The sequence below is a fragment of the Ischnura elegans genome, chromosome 4 (genome assembly GCF_921293095.1).
Source record: "Ischnura elegans chromosome 4, ioIscEleg1.1, whole genome shotgun sequence".
Classification (NCBI taxonomy): domain Eukaryota; kingdom Metazoa; phylum Arthropoda; class Insecta; order Odonata; family Coenagrionidae; genus Ischnura; species Ischnura elegans.
In genome coordinates this window covers 125,150,073-125,174,853 of record NC_060249.1, presented here as the reverse complement: position 1 = coordinate 125,174,853, position 24,781 = coordinate 125,150,073, and the positions used below count along the sequence as shown (strand labels likewise).

Below are 24,781 nucleotides of genomic sequence, written 5' to 3'. Positions count from 1 at the left end.
CATTTACCCTCAGCCCTTAATTGGTCGCCCCACAAAACTTACGTAACTGGTCGCGTCGCGTCATTGTGACCCGAGTTCATCTACATCTACATAATACCCCTCAAGCCGCCTAAAAGGCGTGTGGCAGGGAGTGCTAGGACACCAACCAAACACACATAAAAAACGAAGTGCTCTTCGAAGTTGGAACTTGCGTTTATTAAAGCCATACATGGTTCGGGGGAAAAACGAATTCCCATATTCGGCAAAACATCTCTCTTAATTTATCGCTTCTATCGGACCTGGAAATATTATGGGGCTCTAATATTATGTTCTCCGTGTCACTCTTAAAGATATCCATTCTCAATTGTTAATGCAATCTAAGCCTAGCGCGCAGCCTCCGAGTCTCCAATAATCATTGCATAGACTATGGCCGATGCATAGAAAACGATATAAATATTTATGCAGAGAACGTATATAGAACCATGAATTTTATAAAAAGAGGGAAATTTATTGAGCTTTTCAACATTCTAAGAAATCAGCCTGCTATAAAAAAACAGACTAATATAAGACTAAAGTGTCGGGTCAAAGGCCGAAAAAATCCGAAACGTTCACGGTCACGTCGGGTCAAAACATCGGTTGCAGCGAAACAAAGCAATCCTTTGAAAATCTAACTTTACTCAGCCGTATAATTACAAGAAATAACAGACTAGAAAATATTTCAATTTCAAACGACGTTATTTTATTAAAAATATCGTCTTAGAAAATCCAACTGGACACTCATGCACTTTTTGGTAACTTTGTTCACATTCCAATTTTTCTCAAGCTCAAGTTAAGTGGGAAATTTTGGTAAAAGGTTACAATAAAAAATTCATCCACTGGATCACGTTTGCGTTGTAAACTATTAAAACATGAAATCCTTTCGAGACTCCCATTTTAAGATATATTTATCTGAATTTCCAAAACGTCAGGCCTAGTACAATTAAGTCTAAATTTATATTCTCGGTTTCAAAAAGAAAATCATCAGATCCTATTTCCACAATATTTGTCGATTAAAAAAAATATTTAAGCAGTGTTACCACAACTCACGAAAAACTCCCATTGCCCCCTTTATGGAACACGTTATACCTCTATGTGAGGAAAAAACTAAAAATAAATTAATTTTATATAGGTAAGTTAATTCAGTCATTCATGGGTTAGTACTAGTATAACCTCTCCATAATGATAATAAAAATGAAAAATAGCGGTTTCCCACAAGAGAACTCAGGTCATTCATCCTCAATCGGTTTCAGCGACTATTAAGGGATTGATAATTGCCTTGAAAACGGCGAGGTGTCACTGAAAACGGTCGAGAACCAATAAACCACGTTATTGCGTGGAAAACTACGAAATTTTATTTCTTTTCTTATAGAGTGAGTAAAAGATGGTAGCATTCGAGACCATTCATCTCACCCAGCTTACAGAGACCTCCTCTCAAGTATCGCGCAGGCCTTCCTTCCCCACTTGGCAGATTTAGTCATTCTCGTGGTGAGGCATTCCCCGACTTCAGAGCTAAGAGACGTCTCGTGCACGAGCAGTGGGGTTAGAGGGCGCTGCGACCCCGCAGCTACCCCCTCAACGCCCGGCCCTCCTGAACGGGGTCTTGGGTTGCAACGCTCGCACGGAGGCTCCCATCCATGAGATAACACCTGCAAGAAAGTAGGAAGCAATAAATGCATGAACTTTGCACCATAATTCCTCGGATACGGGTCACAAAATACAGCTGGTGCAAGGGGCGAACGGCGACTGGAAAGAGAGAAATGTTCCATTACTGCTCGCCGTTTGCACAACTTGCTATTTTATAGCCGCGAAGATGAGGGATGGAATCAGAGGGGATGAATGGTTGGGAGGGTAAAACGGGACGTATAGATGATCGCGTCTGTGTCCCCAAAGAAGAAATGGGCGAAGGGGAATCTTAGCCATTGAGCGCAAAGAAGAATTGATGGAGAATGCTAATAATCCATGCCAACTTTAGTCAAAGACGTTCAATAATTCTTCCCTCGTATGAAACAACCTATGACTAAAATAGGCAAATTTAATGGGCGATTTTTCGCTAAGTTAATTTTTAAATTGATATCTCCAGCAAATAAAACGTTTTGAGCCCGAAACCTGAAAATGAAGCTGCTGAGATAGAAATACGCATGCATAGGCTGAGATTTGCACAAAAAATCGAAAATCATAGCAGAAATAAGCAACCGTCACCTTTGCGGGATACGTACTTTGAACGAAACACTCAAAAACCGTCATTATGAAAAACAATAGGTCTCTCCAATGAACGCAGGTTCAGCATTTTCAAAGGCATCTGGGAAAATTACCCGAAACGATGTCTGCGTTGCCACAGTTAAATGGCTAAGGCGCTGTTATTCCACGCATGGATGGGAAACATCACTTCAAATCTCCTTCCTAAGAATTGGAGATTCCTTCTCTAAACACCCTAGGTATTGTCAATAAGGATGTTGGCGAAAGTTAGTTAACCCTTTCTAACCCAGAGCTGCTTCTGGGAGAGATCAAATTTCAATATTTTTCACTTTTAAAACTAGAAAATTTTGCACTCAATCATAATTATCGTGGGAGCGAAATATATCGACATTACAATTTACACTACAAAATAATGCGCAGTTAGGATATTTCCAAAATATAGCAGAAAATTTATACATTTTTGATGTTGGTTAGAAGCAAAATTGGGTTATAATAGGTTAAAGACTGGGAATCAGCCAGAATGTACTCATTGAACAATTTCAAGGAGCACTCAGTTTTCCGGCACCCTCCGCCACACACCCTGCCTTAACCGAAGACCCATACCATTCGACATATACGCCAACCCTCTCACTCCAGCGCCAATGGCTTATCCCCTTCAGTGCCTTCCCAGAGGCCCACGGGGGGAGGGAGAGAGAGAGAAGGAGGCGCTTCCTTTCTCTCCATTCGCCCAGTTCCGGTCCTCTTCGATCCCATCCCTTTTAAGTGAACAGCCGACCCGGACATCCGACCCCCCCCCCCTCTCCACTCCCTCGCGTGGACTCCGTGCCGTGAATGAACCCCCGGCGCCGCTCGGAGAGGGGTTGGAACGGCCCACCGCCACGGACTGAACGGCCGGTCGCTACTCGACGCTAACCGATCGACACTCGTTCCGCGAGGAAAGGCTCACACGGAGCGAGGGATGGCTCACGCTGAGGTTATATCTCTTACTATAGCACCAAACGCTCATCATTTAACTAACCCGACGGAATTCTGAACCGTTCCTCTTGCGACTTAAGTCTGAAGCTTACGATGGATGAACAGAAGTTGAGATTCGATTGCACCATGCACTGTAGAGCTTGGAGAATTAATTCTACCACAATCTGTGTATCAAATAGACGATCAAATCAAGCATCGAGGAGAAGGTAGTAGGGGTTCACCAAGGGCAAAGCCTTGGGCAGGTGAATTTCAGATATTCAGGGAATAGGAGTCAAACCTACTGGCAACTTGCTCCGTGGCGTCCAAGCGTCGAGGGTGGAAACAAGGAGTAAAACCAATCGACACTCGTTCCTCGAATAAAGGCAAGAGGGTGGATGGAAGATATATAACCCGCTCTATAGAACTCCACACCGCATGTATCCACCAACCCCCTTACCAGATACCCTGCACTGCACCCTGGGCCATTTCTCGTGCGATGGGCTTTAGAGTGGGTCGGGAAAGAGGTTTGACAAGCCATTTCCTGCACCTGCGAGCGAGTGAGATACGGGGAAGATTTCTCTGCGGCAAATGGGGTGGGGGGATGGTTTTGGGTGGAGGGGGGGGGGGGTGAGAGGGTGGACGGGGGTGAAGAATGGTGTGGGAGGAGGGGAAAGGGAGTCTCTATCACAGATATGGGGAAAGTTGGAAGATGTGTTGCCTCGCCAATGCAAGTTCCGTCGATCTCCCGTACATACCCAAACAGTCCCCGTGAAAGTTTCGGCGCCGCGCGGTGGACGCAATAGTCTATTTTGTAAAAAACACGTTTTATAGATGAAGGCCAGCTTCGAGGGATTCATGGTGAAAATTTTCGCTGCTAACCCTTAAATTCATTACAAACATTCAATGAATTTGAATGATAAGAATTTAAATTTTCAGGTGTAACTCTACGGAAATCATTGATGCATAATATAATGGATAGTACCAGTCTAATTTCACTCTTATTTATTTCAACGTACCCAGGTTTTGGCACATAATATCATTATCATAACTCAACTTTAAGAATGGCGTTATGTACCGAAACCTGGGTCGGATTAGATAAATAAGTGTGCAAATGGATAAGTAATATTTGTTACGTTAAATTTGAATGCTTTAGGTATGAATATTACCTTCAAATAGTTTTTTTCCTTCCTGATAGCTGGCTATACATTTAGCTATCGATTAGTCAATTTGCTAGTTCGGCTCGGAATTCTACACATATGCATAGGAACTCACTGTGTTAGTGATGTTCTGCCTGACATGGGCTAACTGGGCTCCCTTTCCCCTCAATCTCTTTTCCTTAGATCCTTCACACACGATCCCTTTCTGCGCATCTTAGTCGTGCGTTTTCACGAATAGAGCACAGGTACACCCCACCAACAATATAACTTAATCCTTTACTCATGCGTGGGTTCAAGTGTGGATGGTTGGGGGCACGTTTGTCATCCTCTCATCCCCGATTCGATAAAAGACTCACGTTCCTCCCCCGATGTGCCGAAAGACTACACGATAAGACGATTTGAATAAAATAATTGATGAATGACGATATGACGAAATGATTTGAGGAAAATGTTTCTCGCAGATATAAAATTTCTAACGAATGGCTTATAAATGGCTTCCACGGAATAAAGTGATCAAGTCAGGTAGATATTTGATTATGCATAAGATCGCCAATCAATCCCAATTCCATAGAGTAATGATTACAAAAACTAAATTCTGTGGACTACGACAAATTGGGGTATTTTGGTAAGACATCGTACTCTTGGTGTGTCTGTGATACGATACGTCACCCCTCAAAAATTATTCTCCTGATCCGCCAACTGATTGCTTGACGTGTTTCCTTGGCATCTATCTCAGGCATCGTAGAATTCTACTAACGTTTTAGGTGGCTTTAAGACTATGAGATAGAAACCAGTTCCAAGCAAGAATTAGTTTGGTGTTCGATCGTTTGTATACAATGATAAGTGTGAAAAAATGGTACAATCGTCTATCAGCAAGTATAAAAAAACTGAGAAGAAATATTTTAACGCCTTGATTCTATAAAACAAACAATTTTTTTACGTTTTCCCAACAATTTCCTTGTAACGCATCTTATAATTTATTGACGCCAGATATTGAATATAATAGGTTATCGTGAGCATAAGATCCTCTATTGGGAGACATTTTAAGTTTTGGCGGGATGACGTCGGTTTCATCACATATTACCAATCGCCTATGTAAATAGAAAAGTCCGCAATCTCCGGACATAGCGCAATTAGACCGCTCGCACACAACTCTTTGAAGGGTGAAATGAATATACGTAGGATCCATGAGGAATGCGGGAAGGGTTTATGCTCGCGCGCACACCGAAAAAAAAGGTTTTTTTTTCTCCTACAGTCTCGGATGGATGGGATGTGGGTATTTTTTGCCGATTTCATCTCGCTAATGCATTTCCCTTTTCCCTTCATTGGCCCCTCGGATGCTGCGCCCTCCACCGGTGTGATTTTTACCAAACATGCCATGGATTGTGCACTGAGCACTGCATTAGCAACGGACCAGGAGCACACCCAAGCATCGCGGGCTTATCAGATAGAGTTCCCTGAGAATGGCGTCAAAAACCTAGCTAAATACGAATAATCACGTCTTCAAATCCAAAAAAAAACAGTAATTTCATCTGTTTCTTCTTTTAATTTACCGGCCTCGATGGTGGTGGATGCAATTCCGAAGATCGCGAATTTGAGTCCCGTTTTGTTATCCAGGACATGGGTGGATTAAAACACCTTTCCTGCTCTTTTTTTATAACTTTCCTATGTTAAATTTCTGGGCGGCATCTGTAAGCAATACAAAAATATTACATTTAATTGGTAAATGTGAACTATAGATTAATAATCCCACAGGGTTAATGAGTGTATATTACAGACAGCGGACAATCATTTCGGTGGGGATATACATTCCAGGGACAAACTGATTCATCTAATACATTTTGCAGCTCGTCTATTAATGAAGCGGCAAAAATTAGGGAAATAGTAGAAAATAGTGAAATGTAATTTTGGTAATAAAATTAATCCTTCGGCGTTTGTTTTAAGGGCTCTAGAAAAAAGCAAGTGATGAATGAATCGGCGAATGATAAATATCTATAGCAGGGAAAATTCACAGGTGAACGCACTTATGAGATTGACTCTTAGAACATATTTATTTCTTCCCTAACTACACTTTGAACTGAAAAGGCTAATCGAAAGCACTTGTAAACAGATGAATGATCTTTAAGGGAACCGAAAAAGGAATTTTCTCAAAAATCACTGGAATATGGAGCGTGGCGCTTCTCGGAAAAATAAACCACCTTAAAAATTAAGATAATAAAAGCAAGACTTCCGTGAAAAGTTGGAATTTGGGCGTTGTATTTATGTAAAAGCGTATTTTTAGGTTTCACCGCATCAACAGTAAAATGTTCAACGTTCATCGTCTGCTGTTCCTCCTACGTCAGGCCTCACTCGATGGAGTGGATTTGGAACATTCCAGCTGGAGCTAGATATTACTGGAAGCAATGTGCCACTAAACTTCTCTCCGTTGTCTCTTCTACAACTATTGTGGTGGTTATTTATCTCCAGGGCTTCTTTAAAAATTATTGTTTTTTACCTAAGGGGTACCTATATTCTACTTTACTGCTTTATTTATTTTATGTATGTACTTTGCAATTCATGAATGAGTAGAATAAATATTATTGTTATTATTATTAATATTAATATTATTATTAATACTAATCGATTGTGAATATAATGGCCTGATGAAGACAATCTCCAAGGGACAAGTTGATGGCAAGAAGGGGAAAGGAGGATCTCTAATGAATTTTTTGGAATGGGTAAAGAAAGATGTGAAAGAGAAAAAATACGTAGGTGTGAAAAGATTAGCTGATAGGAGAATTGAGTGGAGAGTTGCATAAAACCAATCTTAGTATTGTTGAACAGTGATGATTTTGATCTATTGTGAGAATAGTGAGGTATCTGATGACTTGTTAGTGGCAGCGTTTTCTTTGACGGCCGATTTGGGCGTTGGATTCGTGAAGAAAGCAGTAGGTACCTACCTAGTTGGAAAAACTACAGTATAAAAGGATAAATCAGCCATTTAAATTTTCCTACTCAATAAGACATGAGTGGATAGAATTTAATGTCTAATTTTTTGTGATCGGTGTTTATCCGTCATTTCAATTTCTTAACGTCACTTTGGCTGTTCATTGCTAATTTTGATAGATTTGGGATTTTGATAGCGATCAGAATGATGGATAGTATGAAGGACAATGCATACGTCATCTTCCTTAAGTCTAGAATAGTGTTAAATTAAAAATTAAGCGATCCACAGTATCATACAAAGATAACATAATCATAATAGACGATAAGTGAAATTACTAAACTACTTCAACATCATGCCAATGTTACATTATTAGTTATTACATTCCTAAATTTTTAACGATATTCTGCGTCGGAAAGCCAGAAGATTACTTCTCGAATTTCAAATAACATCTTTAAGTGTTTGAGCATACTACCTCCGATAGCCAAGTATATCTTTACTTGCAGTCAAACAAATAGGAAGTATTTTAAATTGTACTGAAGTAGTATTTCATATTTGCTATTTTGTACTTTGGTACTTTGAGGGTGAATTCAAAAGTTTAAGCTGAATTTAAATTCATCCTCATTTTTTTGCAGAAACCACTAGAATTATCTAGAGTTTTTCTCGTATTCGTGTCATAATAGATTCACGTCAGCATCGGTAACCATCTAAGCAACAATAATGCGCTGCCTGTATTCACGCGCCTTTCGAGACGTCAGCGAAGTTTTTTCCCCAAAGTCGTTGATTCGTTACGTGACTCTGATATTGCGCGAGGGATAAATATGCACGGCATGCGCGAGATATGAGTCCTCGCCGTGAAAATGCACGCATATTGACTCCCGAATGGAAATTGACGCGCGTCTCCTCTCATCTGCTGAGACGAGGACGCCTTCTCCTCCTCCTCCTCGTCGTCCCATAAGTCGTCGCCGCGCGGACGGACGCCCGACCCCCGGTGGGAAACATCGCGACGCCTCCGACAGGCGGCGCGTGGGATTCCAGCGCTCCTAGCGGAATGGCGTGACTCGGGACTAGAGCAGTAGAATTCCAAACTGGCGTTCGAATTTTTGAAAATTCATCGAAGTAAATTCTCCTTCTCTACTTATGCTGTGCACCCAACGAGAATCCTTCGAGCATAGACTCCTTTTAATGATTCATTACACACTTTGCTACCGAATCATAGTTGCCGAAGTACATGCATATTTCCAAATATGCTTTCAGATGTGGTTACATAAAATTCGATGTTTACGGCAAAACTATAAACCCACGAAAAAATTAAAAATACATTAATTAAGAGGAGTGAATGTACACGACTCCTTATTTTTAGCGAATCGATGGGAACCATTTATTTCGTTTGATTATTTACTTCGCCGAATTTATTTGTGCACTTGACTCTGGTGATTTGTGTGTATATTTGATTATATTTGTTTCACTATCTAACTTTTATAAAAATTTTTGCTTGAATTTGCGTTGAGCCTTAAAAGTAACTTTACACTACCAATATTATAAGAATTAAAGAGAAAAATGGAGAAAAATAACAATAAAAAGCTTCTGTAAAACTCCCCGAAAGAGAAAAGAAAATATTAATAATGATAGTTATTGAATAAAAGCTGAAGCATGAACGACGAAGAGAAATAAACTCATAACTTCACACGTATATTTAAATCACCTTTCCATATTTTCTATGATTCCTAACATAATACTTAACATTACATGGTATAATATATACCATCCAGTATCCATATTTATATACTAAAATAATAGGCATTCTATAATAAGCGACGGTTATAACCTATCTCTGCGCAGGTGAAATTACCCACAACGATCTATTTACTGACAGGATCATATACCTAATCCACAGAAGAAAAAAAGCCTAGAAAAATTGCCTTTGCTGATAAAAAACACTTTTATAGATTAATTAATAAAATACACTAGCTATCCATAAAAACAGGCTATAGAGTAATCTAGAAGTTTGACAAGGCAAATAAAATACTACGGACGCGCATAAAGTCCTTCGCGGGTATCCTACCCGGTTTTACGTTAACCACTCTTTGAGTCGGAAGGGTGATATTATAAAAATATGAGTTATCCAGGAGGGACTTTTAAGAAGAAGTTTCATAAAATCAATACAATATAGAGCGAGGCCCTACTCGGAAACTTCAAACCTCCACGAAAGACTTCACTTTGGCGGAAAGTTGGAATTTGAGCTTTGATGTGTAAAAGTGTTATTTTTGGGTTTCGCAGATTCAATTGTGAAAGGGACCAAAGTTTTTCCTCTGACATATCTCCTCCGTCAGGGCTATTTGTACTTCCAGACATTTCGATGGCAGAGTGACGAAGTCGAAAACGGGACGAAAAGGCAATGTGATACCTGCTTTTACACGGTGTCCTTCAAAAGAGTAAATGACTTGGCCTTTCATATGGATGTAGCTGCACTCGATAAGGTCACTAATACGTCGTTTCACCAGAGGAGGAGCAAGAAGTTGCTACCGTCAGCACATTTAACCCTGTTTAATTTGAGGAATAACAAAATGATTTTTGTCACCAATTATTGAAATTTCGTCTCAAACCATTCATCATCAGGAACAAAGTCTTATACCATGAAATTTTGGTTGATTGCGACAGAATATATATAGTTATTACATAATCCATGCAAGGTTTTATGCATCCAAAGATAAGGGATATTAAAACTATTTTGCTATGACAATGACCTAAGTTGTGAAGTTATACTAAAAAAACTATTTTCTATAAACTCAAATTTATTTATACAATATCATTAATTCAGCAAAATAATCAACAAAATTGTTGAATAGAATCGGAATTAAAATCTAATCAAAGGGTACAAATCTCTAGGTGTAGGCCATAGATTCTCTGATTAGATATATATTTCGTGAGCGAATGAAGGGCCAGGAAGGGTATGTTCATATACTGGGCAGTCAAATTTGGAGCGCTTGCTTTTGACAGCAAACCGCATTAAGCTTTGCACGAATAGCAAAAGGAGCACATGGTAACTCATCTTTGCAATCATAATTGCGTTGTCATATATTTTTAAACTCCAAACACTGTTATTATGCATTTATTTCGCAATGAAACTCCATAAAGTTAATTTCAACAGTCATCATCGAGATTAGAACCACACTTGAGAGATACTTTGTCCTGTGTACGACATTGAAAGGACGCCTGGTAATTGCAACATCACATCCCATATCCATGAATAATTTATTATGAGCAGGACATTGGTTCGGAATTGAATTTCATAGAAATTTTATTACTCTACTGCAATTTTGTCCATGCACATGACACTGATCTCGGTTTAATCCAGAAAATAGAACGAATGATAAAAGAGAATTAAAATCCCGATAATTGGAGTCTAATTTTAGGTAACTAAGTTATAAGGGGCAAAACAATCAATTTTTTTGTATGCTCCGATTGACATTTCATTAATAATGAGATCTGCTTGCGATATTTGATCATACATAAGACTTTTTTTCCGCAAAAACAACACCGAATGCAATAAACATGGAGGTCATCAGAAGTTGTTAATTCTACGAAATAGACATTTGTCGTCTCCAAACCTACTTCCAATTATTTCAGAGTAATTTCCTTGCATAAGTCTTTATTAACATGTTTTAAAAATGCTGGATGTTTGAGAAAATGAGAAAACTGATGTTTACTCTGTCATGCAAGCGGTGAATATATAAAATTCTTTACAAAGCACAAATATCAACCAGGTTAGGAAAGACACAGGATAAAATCAGCAGTAAAAGTAGACTCACATGATTTAAACTTTGGGTGGCACAACCACCCTCCACAGAGTTAGGAAGGTGGCACTTTCACCCAAATGCGTAGGCGTGAGAACCAAGTCCATCTGAGAAGAAAATGATTTTTTCACATCTTACGTCTTTGAACCACTATGTATAAATCGGGGTTCCATCTATGACTCAGCTTTATTCAGCTTTATTTCATTAATCATAACATTTATTTATTTCTAATAACTTTCGTCTATTTTAATTGGAACGAACGTAACGATACCTCCACTGCATAAACGCTCAACAATCACCCACCGATTCAAATTCGCTCATATTTAGTACTATCCAGATGTGCGGATTCGATCGATTTGATTCGGTGGGCGATTGTTGAGCGTTTATGCAGTGGAGGTATCGATAATCGGGTGTATTACCATGGTTACCATTGGAGCCATTTCTTCTACGAAATCTCATTAATCATAATATCGATTAATAAAATATTATAAGTTTCGTCTACCTGTAATTGGAACAAACGTAATCGGGTGTGTATTTTTAGGTTACCACGGCGCCATTGTAAAGGTTGGAAGAGGAATGTAAACAATGCCAGTTGAGTAGAGAAGGATAAAGCGCAACTATGGATACGAAGCAACGAAAGGGGCATTCACTAACAATAAGGAGACGCAAGCATGAGGACAAACGGCAGAGAAGAGCACTCTCGTCAAATGTATGGAGAGGACATACTGAGGATGGGAACAAGAGCAGTGGGGATTATTTCCATCGTGTCGAGCGGAAACAGAGTCGGGAGAAATGGGCTGGAAGGAAGTGAGGCGAGTGAGCGAGGAAGATGGCTGCACGAACTGCGCGCGGTGCTCAGGGGAATGGCGCACAAGCGGGAAAACGAGGAACACGAGACGTCTTCTTCCCATTTCGTCTTTGCCGCCGACTCGTTCTCGCGCCAGCCAAAGTGCACTGAGACTACCCCCCCCCCCCTCGACCTATTTCACACCTTCCCCTACCCTAATCACTAAGCCGCGTCCGTCACTGACAATAAAATTTGAGTCCTTTGTCATCAACTTCGATCACGCCGTACAATGGGAAGAAACCAAAATTCTCGCACACTCCAAGGGTCACTGGGATCTTCAAACCAAGGAGGCAATCGAAACAAGGGCGAACACAGGATCATAACTGGGGGGGGGCAGCCATGGTCTAGGGGAGGGGGGGACAAGCCATGGTTTATGGGAGGGCAAGCCAAGTTGTGACATTAGTTGATGAGATTATTTCCTTGAAAAAATAGTTTTATTTTAGTTTCATATCTTATACTGATACGTATCATTTTTCGTGGGTTTAAAGAAAATTTGTTGAATGCTTTCGTTTCAATTCAGTACTGATTTTGCTTAAAGACTTTTGCGATTTTTGCTTCTAGGGTGGGCAGTTCCCCCCCCCCCCCTCCTTCCCCTCGCTGGGTACGCCCATGAATCGAAATATGGCTATCCGGGAAAACAAGCTTCAATGGGGACGAGGGGTTCAGCATAAGTAGAACATGGAAACTGATCTTGGAAATGGTGGGAAAACGAACTCGGTCTCCGCCGATCAGAATTGACCAAATAAGACCACCTAGGATTTATAAAAATGGCACCCTGAAGACGATGGAAAAGCATTTCATCGACACGTCGGCGACGATGAATACTGAGGAGATTACCCGTATGTAATCTCATATTACCCAAAAAGAATATACTGCCCATCAAATTGGCCATGAGCATAAATTTTCTTTCACTAGGTTTCTAACGACAAACCTGATGTCTTCCAATCCACTAACATAAGTAGACGGCTACGCAACCAAGTCCTTTAATTCTCCATATGAGTCACTGGTTTTTTGGCGTTTCTCCGCGATGTGGCGTTCCAACGCGGAGGAACGCCCGAATCCCGTTGACTCATATGGGGAAACGCCTCGGAAGCCTTAGATCCAACTCCTTAAAGTCTCTTAGCAATTATTAAATTAATACGATCAATCGTTTCTGCGGTTGAGAGATATAAGAAATTATGCCGACTGCTCTCATGCCGAGGGTTTTTTGATTTCCAAGACTAGAAATGCCCTTAGTATCTAAATATTAGAAGCATTGCTCTAATCTTTGAAAAAAAAACTAGATTAATTTTTGCGATAAACATTGGAAAATGAACAAGAGTTGAAATTGATAAAATTAACAGTTTGGCTACGTGGTTTCTTTGACTTCATTCACTTCTTCCGAGACTGATTGTTATTTGACGAAAATTGATATTTTTTCAAACATTCAATAACATTATTAAAATCTATCTTCTTGATCTTAATGATCAATTTACTGAGGTCAAAAAATTACTTTAAGGATACATATATTAGAGTCTACTAATAATTTTTCCATATGGAAATAATATTTGTTTAAGGAACAAGTGCAGCAACTTCTACTTCAAGAAGAATTAAATTTACCTAAAGATAGGCTGACTTTAAAATAGCCAGAGATTAGATAATCAAAAATATGTTTTCTTGAAAATCAATCAAAGATATTTTCCAATACAAGAAATAACATCTCCTTTCTCCACCTAGCCTGCCTGTTTCACTTCTCCATATATCCTAATCACTCTGATATCACAAGGGACCGAGGTCTTCCTAGCCATGTAACACGTTCAACGGTATCAGGCTCAACTACGTGGAATTTGATATTCACAAATGAAAAGACGTCGTCGTTGACTTCCAAGCACTAAGAAAATAAATCAGTGGAAGTCAACGAAGTCGTCTTTCCACTTGTAGCCATATAATCTTTCTTCATCGACACAATTGCCTTAGTTACTAGTCCAGTGGATCTTTCACGAAGAAATTAATTAACACTCGAAAATTAATTTTATGTCACCTTACTATTAGCATTCACATCAGTGCAAATGCAAATACAAAAAAATTGCGTTCGCAATTTTTCCTATTATAAACTAAGGGTATTATGAAAATTAAGGTAAATGACTACGGGCCAAAATAACTTAGGCTTGATCTAGCTAAGAAGGGAAAATTTTAGATCTATTAAAGATTCTTCTATCGATTCTAAAGATACTTTAAGGTCTAAATTACTCAATCGGGGCAAATATATAATTTAGCTCTTTCCATCCAAAACGAGCATTTTAATGGATGCTAGAAAGGCGCTCGATAATTAAATACGATTTAAATAAGTGCATCGGAGTAGATAACAACTCCTACGCGTGACAGATCACTCCGAAACGATGTAGTTTCAATATAAATAGTGAATCTATGTAACCATGTAACGGTCATCGCGCTTTTCAAAGATGTATCATCGACCAGTTGTTTTCTCCATACGCATTATCAAGCGTGGTGATTACGAAAAAGGCAAGAAAACTGTCCAGAAGGGATTTTTAAAGCCCGCACTCTGGCATGTGTTGGCATTTTGAGGGAATCGTGAGCTAAGCGTGATAGCGGATCTCCAATGTGGTTCCTTAATCCTCAAACATATTTAATAATTGACAGTTGCATGCCGGGCCGGGCGAAGATAGCAGAGCATTCATTGTCTTCGGTTGGCATGAGGGGGAACAATAATTCGGGCCGCGTGAATAGATGGCTCTGCTCCCTCGGAACACACCGCGGGGCACCTGCTTTCGCCTCCCTCCCTCTGAGCGCCAAATTGAACGCAGAGCACACATTCGCCTCCGAATCCATTCCGCCTCCATCCACACTAGAGACATCTGCCGTATCCTGGTGGAGTCGGTCATAAGTAATATCCCCTCCTCTCCATCCCACATACCCAAGTGCTAGCCCAGACGGTCTTTTGACTCCCTGCGCACTCTGGGAAAAATCCACCGTCGGATGATCCACCCATCTCGGCCACAGGGATTAACGGAGGGGAGAAGTCTATCACGTCTAAATTCTGCCCAGCATTCACTGTCTCCTTGTCTCCCGTTTGAGGCAAGGTAACCTAAAATACACGTGAGCGTTTGCCTTTATTTCAACGATTTATTTATCTCCAACTTTTGCCTTCAAATGATTTTCAACAATTGACGAGGACGTCAATGAACTTTCACACAAACCTGCACGGTAGAATCAATCACCGTAGGATTTCAATCGTGGGAAAACATACCAATGGGATAAGTGAAGTTAAACATTTGCCACAATTATTGCTCTATATCTTAAGCAATAATCAAAAACTTCCAAATTTTTTAAGCGGTACCTTAAAACGACATTGGTGGAACTTTCTTAAATTGACTCGACAGAACATCAGCGTGGATACTTAAAATATTCTTAAATCACACAAAAACTGAGTAGAGAAACTTAAAAAATAATGCACACAGTTTCGGGAAGGACGGTGCATAATATTACTGTTTCAATGTTTTCAATGAAGGTTCATAACCTGATATCCGAAGGCGCACTTTACTTAAATACTGCGCGAGCACTTGTTCTGGAAACTAGAAACTGACTGTATATCATAATAGGCACCAAATTTGTATGATAAGAAAGTACAAATATTGCTAGTTTAAAAAATATTCACTCAGTTCCTACAGTTTCAATAACACGTACAAACTATACCAATAAACAATTAAAAAGGAATGGTTCTTCTTCACACAATTTATTTAAGATGACCGGTTTTGTCGCTGAGGCGACATCAAAGATACTAGTTTCATAAAAGTTATGATGCAATACAAAGACAAAATGTACATAAGTAAATGATAGAAGTGGCATTTACAGTCCCATGTACAGTGACTGTGAGACCTGTTACATAGGCCAGACTGGACGTTCATTTCGAGTAGGAACAGAGGAACACAGAAGGCGTTTAAGAAACGGGGAGGTAGATAAATCGCATTTCGCGAAACACCTACGGGAGAGTGACCACAGGAGCGATTTTGTTCCGGAAATTCTCCACCTTGAGATAAAGGGAAGAAGGATGGACTGCTTGGAGGAGTTAAAGATAAGAAAGCACATTAGGAATGGAATTTTAGCTTATGAGAATATTTTTGTCAAACATTGGAAATTCCCTTGAAGCTGAGTAACGCTCCAACCCCAACGCAACCCTCCCCTACCAACGCGCAATAGCAGCCAAATAAACAACAAAATAATAACAGAAATAATAATTTCTGTACCTGAAGATGTCGCCTCTGCGACGAAACCGGTCGTCTTAAATAAGCTGCTTGAAGAAGTACCATATCTTTTTAAATGTTTACAATGGATTTTCTCAAAGTTAAGCCTGAAACAATCGAGTTTATACCAATAAATATTATTACATATACAGGTAATCAGCATCACAATCATGTAAAATCAAATCGTTTAAATGATCTCTGATACTTTGATATTTGAGAAAGTTTGTCGTCCTAACATATAATAAATGGCTCAATCATAAAAATCTCACGTGAAAGCGCCGCCACTTGCGTCCCATGCCGCCATTGCAATTCGACCACGGAACCCGGTGGTAAAAATTGTGTAGCCGACGCCGGGCCTAGAGAATATTTATCGCTTTACTTTGAGAAACGTAATGCGCTAGAGTGTGAATGGGATCAGTAGGTATTGCATCGCTGCATGATATAGAAAAAAGTCTCAAACATACGTAGTGTGGGAGTGGAGGAGTAGGAAAGGCCAGACCTGGTGGGGGCTCACCCTAAGGTCACAGATTCGACTCCCACCTGGGTGAGTTATACATCACCAAGGGCAATATTCTATCTTGTCTGCTATTGGTCCAGTCCTTAGAAACTATTTACGGGTTACGTCCTCCAGAAGTACATTGGTATACTGGCCAGCAAGAATATCTGAGAAGGAAACAATAAAAAAGGCTGAGCAAGATGTTGAGATTGGTGGTGGTGATTGGAGTGGTAGTAGCTTTGTAATATTCCACTCAAATAATAATTTTCCTCAAATATTGCTGAATACTAACCCTTTGAGTGTCAACCGATTTTCTAGGTATGTACTACGCTAAAAGTGCCGAGGAATTTTTGCTGATTTTGCAGTAGGTTAGGGAAAAAAATTAGGTCTCAAAAACAATAAACTTGATTGTTTCCGGCTTTACTTTGTGAAATCCATTCTGAACATTAAAAAGTTATAGTAATTTTTCACACGATTTTTTCAACACGACCGGTTTCGTCGCAGAGGTGACATCATCAGGTACAGAAATCGTTATAATAACGATTATAACGATTATTATAACGATTTCTGTACCTGATGATGTCGCCTCTGCGACGAAACCGGTCGTATTGAATAAATCGTGTGAAAAAGTACCATAACTATTTATTGTTCTCAAAAACAAGTAAAGATATGTGTTCAAAAACTTTAGGAAATCTTTATTATATGAAGTTTCACCTTTTTATTACATTATTTGACGAATTTTTGGTAATATGAGTTAATTTTCATAATTTGAAGAAAATAGTTAATGTTAAAATAAAATTAATATTGACAATTGCATTATTAGTTAATAATCAGCATCTAAGAGTGGCTTTGCATGAGAAGCGTGATAGCGCTCCTGGCACTTTTCGCGAGAGATGGGAGTGCGATGGCGCTCCCCGGTACTCTAAGTGTTAAAAAGGTATTATTGATCCCATCTTGCCAAGATTCCAAAAAGTAGAACCCGAGACTCTTGAATCAAGATATGACGTGTTCGATGGCATTTGAAAAATTCGCACCCTAGTACTGAACCTGCGATACAGCCCTGAGCAAGGCCCTCCATTTGTGAGGGTGCTCGAGACAAAATATTCACCACGCCCAATCCGCTTCCCTCCACAACGCTCGCGCCTTCATCCCCCCCCCCACGCACCCTCCCTTAGCCACCCCAGAATCAACCCCTTCCCTCCGAATTCAACCCCCCACTGCATACATATACATATACGGATATCCTCCCCCCCCCTCCCCCCCCCCCCGGCAGCTTTCCTTCCCTCCAACATTAACACCTGCCTCCCATCTCCCCTCAAGGACTTCCCTCGACGCTCTCCGCAGAACCTCGGATCCCTCCCGCTCAGAGCCGCTACTATCGCGATCACCGAACTGCCTTCGACTCAGGAGGAAGATGATCTATCCTCTTTATCCACCGTCATGCCTATAAGTCTCCTTCTCCAAATTCCGCCTCCTGAAACACCTCTTCAACCCATCTACACTCCCTCATAGCAAGATTTTAAGCAGAATAATTTTAAAGACATAAAAAACCGCTTGCCCTCTACGTCTCATGTGTTTCCGAAGAAAGGTATATCCGACCACCCTAAATAAGAAATATTTCTCAGAAACCGTCCATAACTTAGCACAAGCTGAGCTCTATCCTTACCTATCCAAAGCCATCAAAAGGGATGAACCACGGAGAATGAGATATTATTCATATCACGGAAGTAATTATCTCGCCAAAATGTTTTCTAATTGAAGAAAGGCACTGAAGGGTAATTCTACGGCATGGGCAGGGTTCATGCGAGTTTTATTTTTTACTTGAGAGTTATACATTCGATAAATTTTCGAAATCATTGTTTCATAATGCATAGAAAACATCGCATGGCATTAAATTATTTATCTATAACCAATAAAGTTATTGACTCATAAGCTTCTACCTTAATTTCACCAGAAATCCCAACCAATATTTTTAGTAAAATATTTGAAAGCGCTACAGAAAATTGTTTAATGATTTTCGAGGTTCCATAAGTTTTAATACCAACACAAAAATTTCCTCAAATCTAAAGCATTGGTCGTGCACCATATTTACGAGATATTGTGGGGGGTTTTTTATGAAAATGTTTGAGGGTACAAGCATCTCAGCATGTTCAAATATCTACAAGGCCATCATTAAATGAAAGAAATGTTCTAGATTCATAAGAATTTTCAAATATTTTAACCTTTCATGTTCTAAATAATAATAAAAAATTAGGTTCCTACAGCACTTTAATTGCTTTTATCTAAGCACAGATGGAAATGGACAAAATTAATTCTTTATGACTTAATATTTATGAAAGTATTTAATACTGGAGGAAATAGATTCCTTGAAATGGTGGGAAGCAACAAAGAGTTTCTGCTTACTATTTGCTGGAAGAGCACTAATTATTGAGCTACGAATGCTACATTTCTCGAATACACGAAAACAACACGACTTGTGTTTACAGATGCCTTGGAGTGTGGTTAAGCAGAGTGTATTGGAGATATTTTGTCGACATCTTGAAAACGTTCCTGGCTACGTGCTCAGTCATGCGTAAACCCACTTTAACCACACAAATAAGCCGCACCAATTCCATCAACCCTCGCCTCACACAGAACCCCGCCCTCACGATCCCGAAACAGCACTTACAAGTACAGTCGGGAGAAGACCTTCTTCCTCCCATCAAGAGTTCTTGATGAGGCTTCCTCTACCGCGCGCAGAAACCACCTTCCTCCTCAGCCCTTCCCATGCTCCTCCCTACCGTCACCTTCATTGTAAATAATATAAAATAAAAATAATCCTTGTATAAACAACTTTTATATTGCGAACTACAAGAAATACAAGTAAATTTTTGTTCAACCAATTTTTCAACGAACTTTGATGTAAACGATTTCGTTGCTATGAATCTGTCATTCTTGCTCATAATCGCAGCGCTGCCATCGGATTGTGGTGGCCAGTTTTTGAACTAATCTCCATATTTAATTTTAAATACCGAATAAAAATCGAGATACAATTAAAATAACAATAAAAGTGCTAGAATATTGCATTGTATCCTGGTTCCGAGTCATCCTGAAAATTTCAGCTTGATACCTAATCGGTGAGTGGGTAAATATTGAGTTGCAAGATTTGACCTGAAAAATCTTGCAAAAAAACAACAGAGCGTGTTTATTAAAATGTTACTAAAATTTAACTTTAAATTGTTACAGTGGTTGATTGCACCAAAATAGTACAAACACCTAAATATTTCAATGTTGAAACGCTAATTGTCCTAAAATCACCCGCCAAATGATGGTTGAGGCACCTTCGTGGATTATACGTATAAGTCAACTAGGTTTAATTCATACAATATCTCCTGGAAACCATAGATTAAACAATACTCGCTATGAACAATATATCGTTGGAAGATATTAAAAATGCACAATATATTCGGGCACATAAGTGTCAAGAAATTAATTTAAAAGACACAAGTCAAAAATAAATAAAATACAAGTTTATTTACAAAATTTTAAAATACATCGCAATAGAGTGATAATACTTTCAAGGCAAGAGAGATTTGAGAAATGTTTGACGGAGAAGCTTTGACGGTTGAAAGTCCTTCAATGAAGTAGTTTTCTACCACAACCAATCATAAAGATGCCATTATTCTAGGTTGCAATGAAATAGTGTCCGGCTTATTCAATGAAACTTCGGTGATAACAACATCGGATAAAATATAACTCTTGACTCGGTTGGAAACCCGCGATAGTTCCATGTCACTGATTTCCAGAAAATCACCTGGTTTTTGCGAAAGGTTTGGTTGCTTATGCATGTGTGAGGGGCATGATTAAGCGAAATAAGTGGAGATAAAATGCAGACACGTTGAAGATATTCGCGGCCTTGTGATCAGTAGCACGTGAACCCACTTCCCCACACAAACAGCTCGTTCTCCATTCCACTTCCCACATACTCACCCCGCCACAACCACACCCCCAAATACTAAACACCCCCGCGAAACAGCATACGCAGCGAATGGAAAATATCCCAGCAGAAGACGAGGGCGCCTTGAGGCTTCCTCTCTCTCCCGATGACTGCCTTCCTCCCCATCTCCACTTCCCGACCGCCTTACTTCTCGCAGTTAAACACCCCCCTCGCATGATAGGTATAGCGAACCCCTTTTCCCAGGTAACAGATGCTCCGCTCCACTTCATGCTAATTCGAAGGGAAAGCCAGGATCGAAGTGAGAGTGGAATAATAGCAAGAGAGAGATAAGAGGTACGAGAAGATATCATCATCCACGCAGATCAACAACCCTCCCTGCACTTCCTTCCATTTCACCTGACACACACGCACGCAAGCACTCGTGTTTTAAAGAAGACACATTCTTCACGCCGATCGGCGGCAAATTACTCGCGTGAAACGTATCCCATCGCCTGGAAATTTTTAGTTTATATAACGTAGGCCCTAGGCATCATTCTCCTGTACCTCAAATTTAAATATTTTAACTACGTATAATAAAAAGGAAAACTTCGTAATTCCACGTGGCACTTCATCATCTAGAACCTAGGTCGTCCATTAACCTTTAAAGGACGGATTTAAATCCCAGATAAAACCCTCATCTGGATTTGAACCCGGGATACTTACGTCAGCCGCCACTTTTACACGGCAGGTCACTACTTTTCCAAAGTTCCACACACATCACACAAATTCTGAGAAATTTCTGGGAGTTATGTCAGTTTTATATGGTTACAGATGGCTGAAACAAAGGTTGAATTAAATCGTGATAAAAAGAGAGGCCCTTTACATTAATTATAGTGGAAAACTTCTCCATGATATTTTAAGTTCCTATATTTCTGAAAGCTAGGTTAAAATAAACCATTTTCTACTAAATTAATCACCAATTCATGCATGGAGAAAGAACAACAAGTTAGGTAAAGGGGCATCTCACATTCTCTCTGTCTACCACGCCTGAAGAAAATCGTAATTCCTTGAATCACACGCTACGTTACTAATAAGATATACAGTCTCAAAAAATAAAAATAAAACAGAAACAAGGCAATAATGCGATGGAATATTCTTGCTATGACTTTCCCTACAAATAATTACCTAACACCGAGGTTATCATAAAACAGGAGACTAAGCGGAGCTCTCCTCCACATATACATAAAATGAAGGAACTTTTAACCAATATTAACCCCATGCCTCACGGCAATAGGGTTTAAATCATTGGGTTTATCTCAGCATCCATGGCTATAAAAAGGGAAAGTCGTGGTTAGCGTTCTCATTGGGAGCTATCAGAGTAGCAGCTCATCCTATCCGAGGCTCCGTCCTATTATTTGCGACACTGTTTCCTATGGAGGTATCTCCTTCTCTGCCCCCCCGACCCCTCAACTCCACCCATCTGATAAAACCACCCCTTTTAATTTCACCACCAAACTCTTCCCCCCGCCCCCAAACAACCAACGGAATTCGGAAGACCGAAACTCCCGGCTTCATTATCGAGCCCTTCACTTCCCACCCACCCACCCTCCTCACCCTACAAAGAGACCCTAGACTCTTATCGCTAATCCGGGAGAATTATCCCTCCACCCTCTCTCAATCTATCTCACAGTGCAACCAACCCTTTCCCTCTGAACCAACCCCTCGACTCAGCCGATGCGTCCTCAGGGGCTGAAATCCCTCAACGTGCTCTTCCCATATGTTTCTCTACCTCCGCTACGGAAAACCTGCGATTAGAGGAAAACTCTGTCTCCCCGTTCGTTCTCCATACTATGAACGCCATGGCCAAACACTATCCACCTACGGAATTTAAAACACGTAATGATTTATGAGAAGAATGACCATTTTTTAAGAATGAAAAAGTACTTATGATAAAATAGTTGCTCACATAAAATACTTCAATCTCACACAACTTTGCGGAAGCTATAAGGCAGCTTCGGAGAGGAAACGAGTTCAAGCCACCGCCAAGAAATTTTAACGGTTGCAATAATGAATATATGCCGGGAAGAAGGAAAACAAAAATTAGTAACAAAAAATTGAAACGAAAAATGAAAACAAAATGTGAAATAAGAAAGAAAATAGTTGAGTAGGATAAGTCAGGAGATAACTCAACCACGGGAAATTTAAAAACTTATTGAAATATGCTCATTTTTAAAACATTTTGAGGACGAAACATACCAATAAGTGGCAAGCAAAATGACGGTAATAAATTACGTTATGTATGACTCATTTTCCAAAACATTGTGCCTCGGGAAATGCAAATGGCATGAACCAATTTTGCATTAGGTAATACCCCGTTAAAACACCTCCTAATACTTTTGATTCCATTTTAAGAAGCCATCGTATTGCTAGAGACAGGGGTGGTAAGGTGAGGAATCGAGGATAACACTGAGAGGGAGAGTAAGGATGGACACGACAATGCAACGGCGTTCTGCTCTCTCCCTCTTGAGTTACTGGCACGCGAGGGTCTGCTATTCATCGCCGAAGGCAGAAAACTCGGCCTCGAATCGGAAGCACCACTGCAAGGATTTCTCCACCATTACGTCGCATGCGACGGATGTGGTTAACACCATAAACAACTTGGAGGGATGATGTCGTCTCCAGCAACCTCTCTGAAGGATAAAGAGAACTCCTCTAGCAACCCTCAGATCTGCCTCTCTGAACACCAGTGCCCAATGATTTAAAAAATCCTGCTAAACAACGATAACGACAACGAACATTTCAAAAATGAATAAAATAATTTGTTTTCTTCATCTGATTTATTTTCACGGCACGACATGTCCCAAAACGTAAGTGTGTAGTGCCTAACGGTTTCTTGCCGCATAAATTTCCAGTGGAAAATTGCAGAATAATTCACAATATTTTTAATAGAACGTATTTCAATGATTTTGTTTTATAATTCACGTTGTTTGATTATATCAAATGTATTATTCAATTGTTCAATCAATAACCATTCAACTAAGAATCCTATTCATTCCCTACAAGGTAATCAACTAGAACACCTGATTAAAATTCGGAACACGACAGAAATACGCTCGAAAGATTTGAAGGAAAAATCATTCGTTAAGGGGAAAGGATACTTCGGGAGAACTCCGCGATAACGGTCGCTGACATTTAGTTCCGAAAGCGACCGCTGCAGTTTGAATTCGAGGGGAAGTTGTTTGGGTGGAAGGGGGTCTTCGAGTGTAAAGAAAATCATGGTGAAGAGGAGGACTACTTTTTTTCAGGGAGTTTCAACATCGTGTATCGGCAAACCCGCCCCATCCTGTCATTCGATCCAATTGGATCACATCCTAATTCAAGACTACTTAAGGGAAATTATGCTGCAATTAATTCCAATTATACTATACAAACTTACCTATTATGAGTAAATATCGAGGAGAGGCAAACCGACAACCAGCGGGTATATACCAAGAGTATCAGGCATCACGTACTGGATTTTCAAGGAATGGCAGTTCGGAGATGGATTTCTTGCCATGCACAAAGATGACTGTTATGAAACACAAACTTTCTATATAGCAACCTTGTGATCATTAGAATTAGGATACTCATTTTACGGTGCCAAAATTGTAATGCATTTCTAGGAGAATATTCTCAGAACCATATTCCGGAAATCTAACGGAGCATGGTAAGAAAACGCGAGTCGCAGAGAAAAATTCTTCTCAAAAAATGTTTGATAGCGTGTGTTTCCTAAAAAAAATATATCGGTAATATAATTTCTCATTTACTTGCATTACAAAATTAAATGTTGAGCCTCGATATAACTTCATGTAACATTGAGGCTGCTAATAGCTTACAAATATACCGGTGGATATTACATAAAATTATAACAATTTCTGCACACATAATTTTACTACAGTCAGCTATGTAACAAATGTATTCATTCATATATTGATTCAATAGATGAAATCTTCAATGCAATATGACAATGATATTTTTGGTAATTCAAGGAAAATAATTTATGAATGGCAAATGGCAGTTGCTCTATATTAAATACACATTACTCAAGCGTATACACTTCCATTCCTAATTTCTGATAATTACATTCATAATATCGCATTGAATATATAATTCCGGTAAAATGAATTTTGATCATTTTTTTTAAATAAATAGCCTATTTTGCTCTAAAATAGCATAGAATAATTTTTTTTTATTTGA

The 24,781-nt window shown here is 39.6% G+C and overlaps 1 protein-coding gene across 3 annotated transcripts in view; it reads left to right on the top strand.

The window, feature by feature from the left end:
* LOC124158017 overlaps positions 1-24,781 on the top strand; it is a 740,388-nt gene that overhangs the window by 131,245 nt on the left and 584,362 nt on the right. The gene's annotated exons all lie outside the window — the stretch shown is intronic.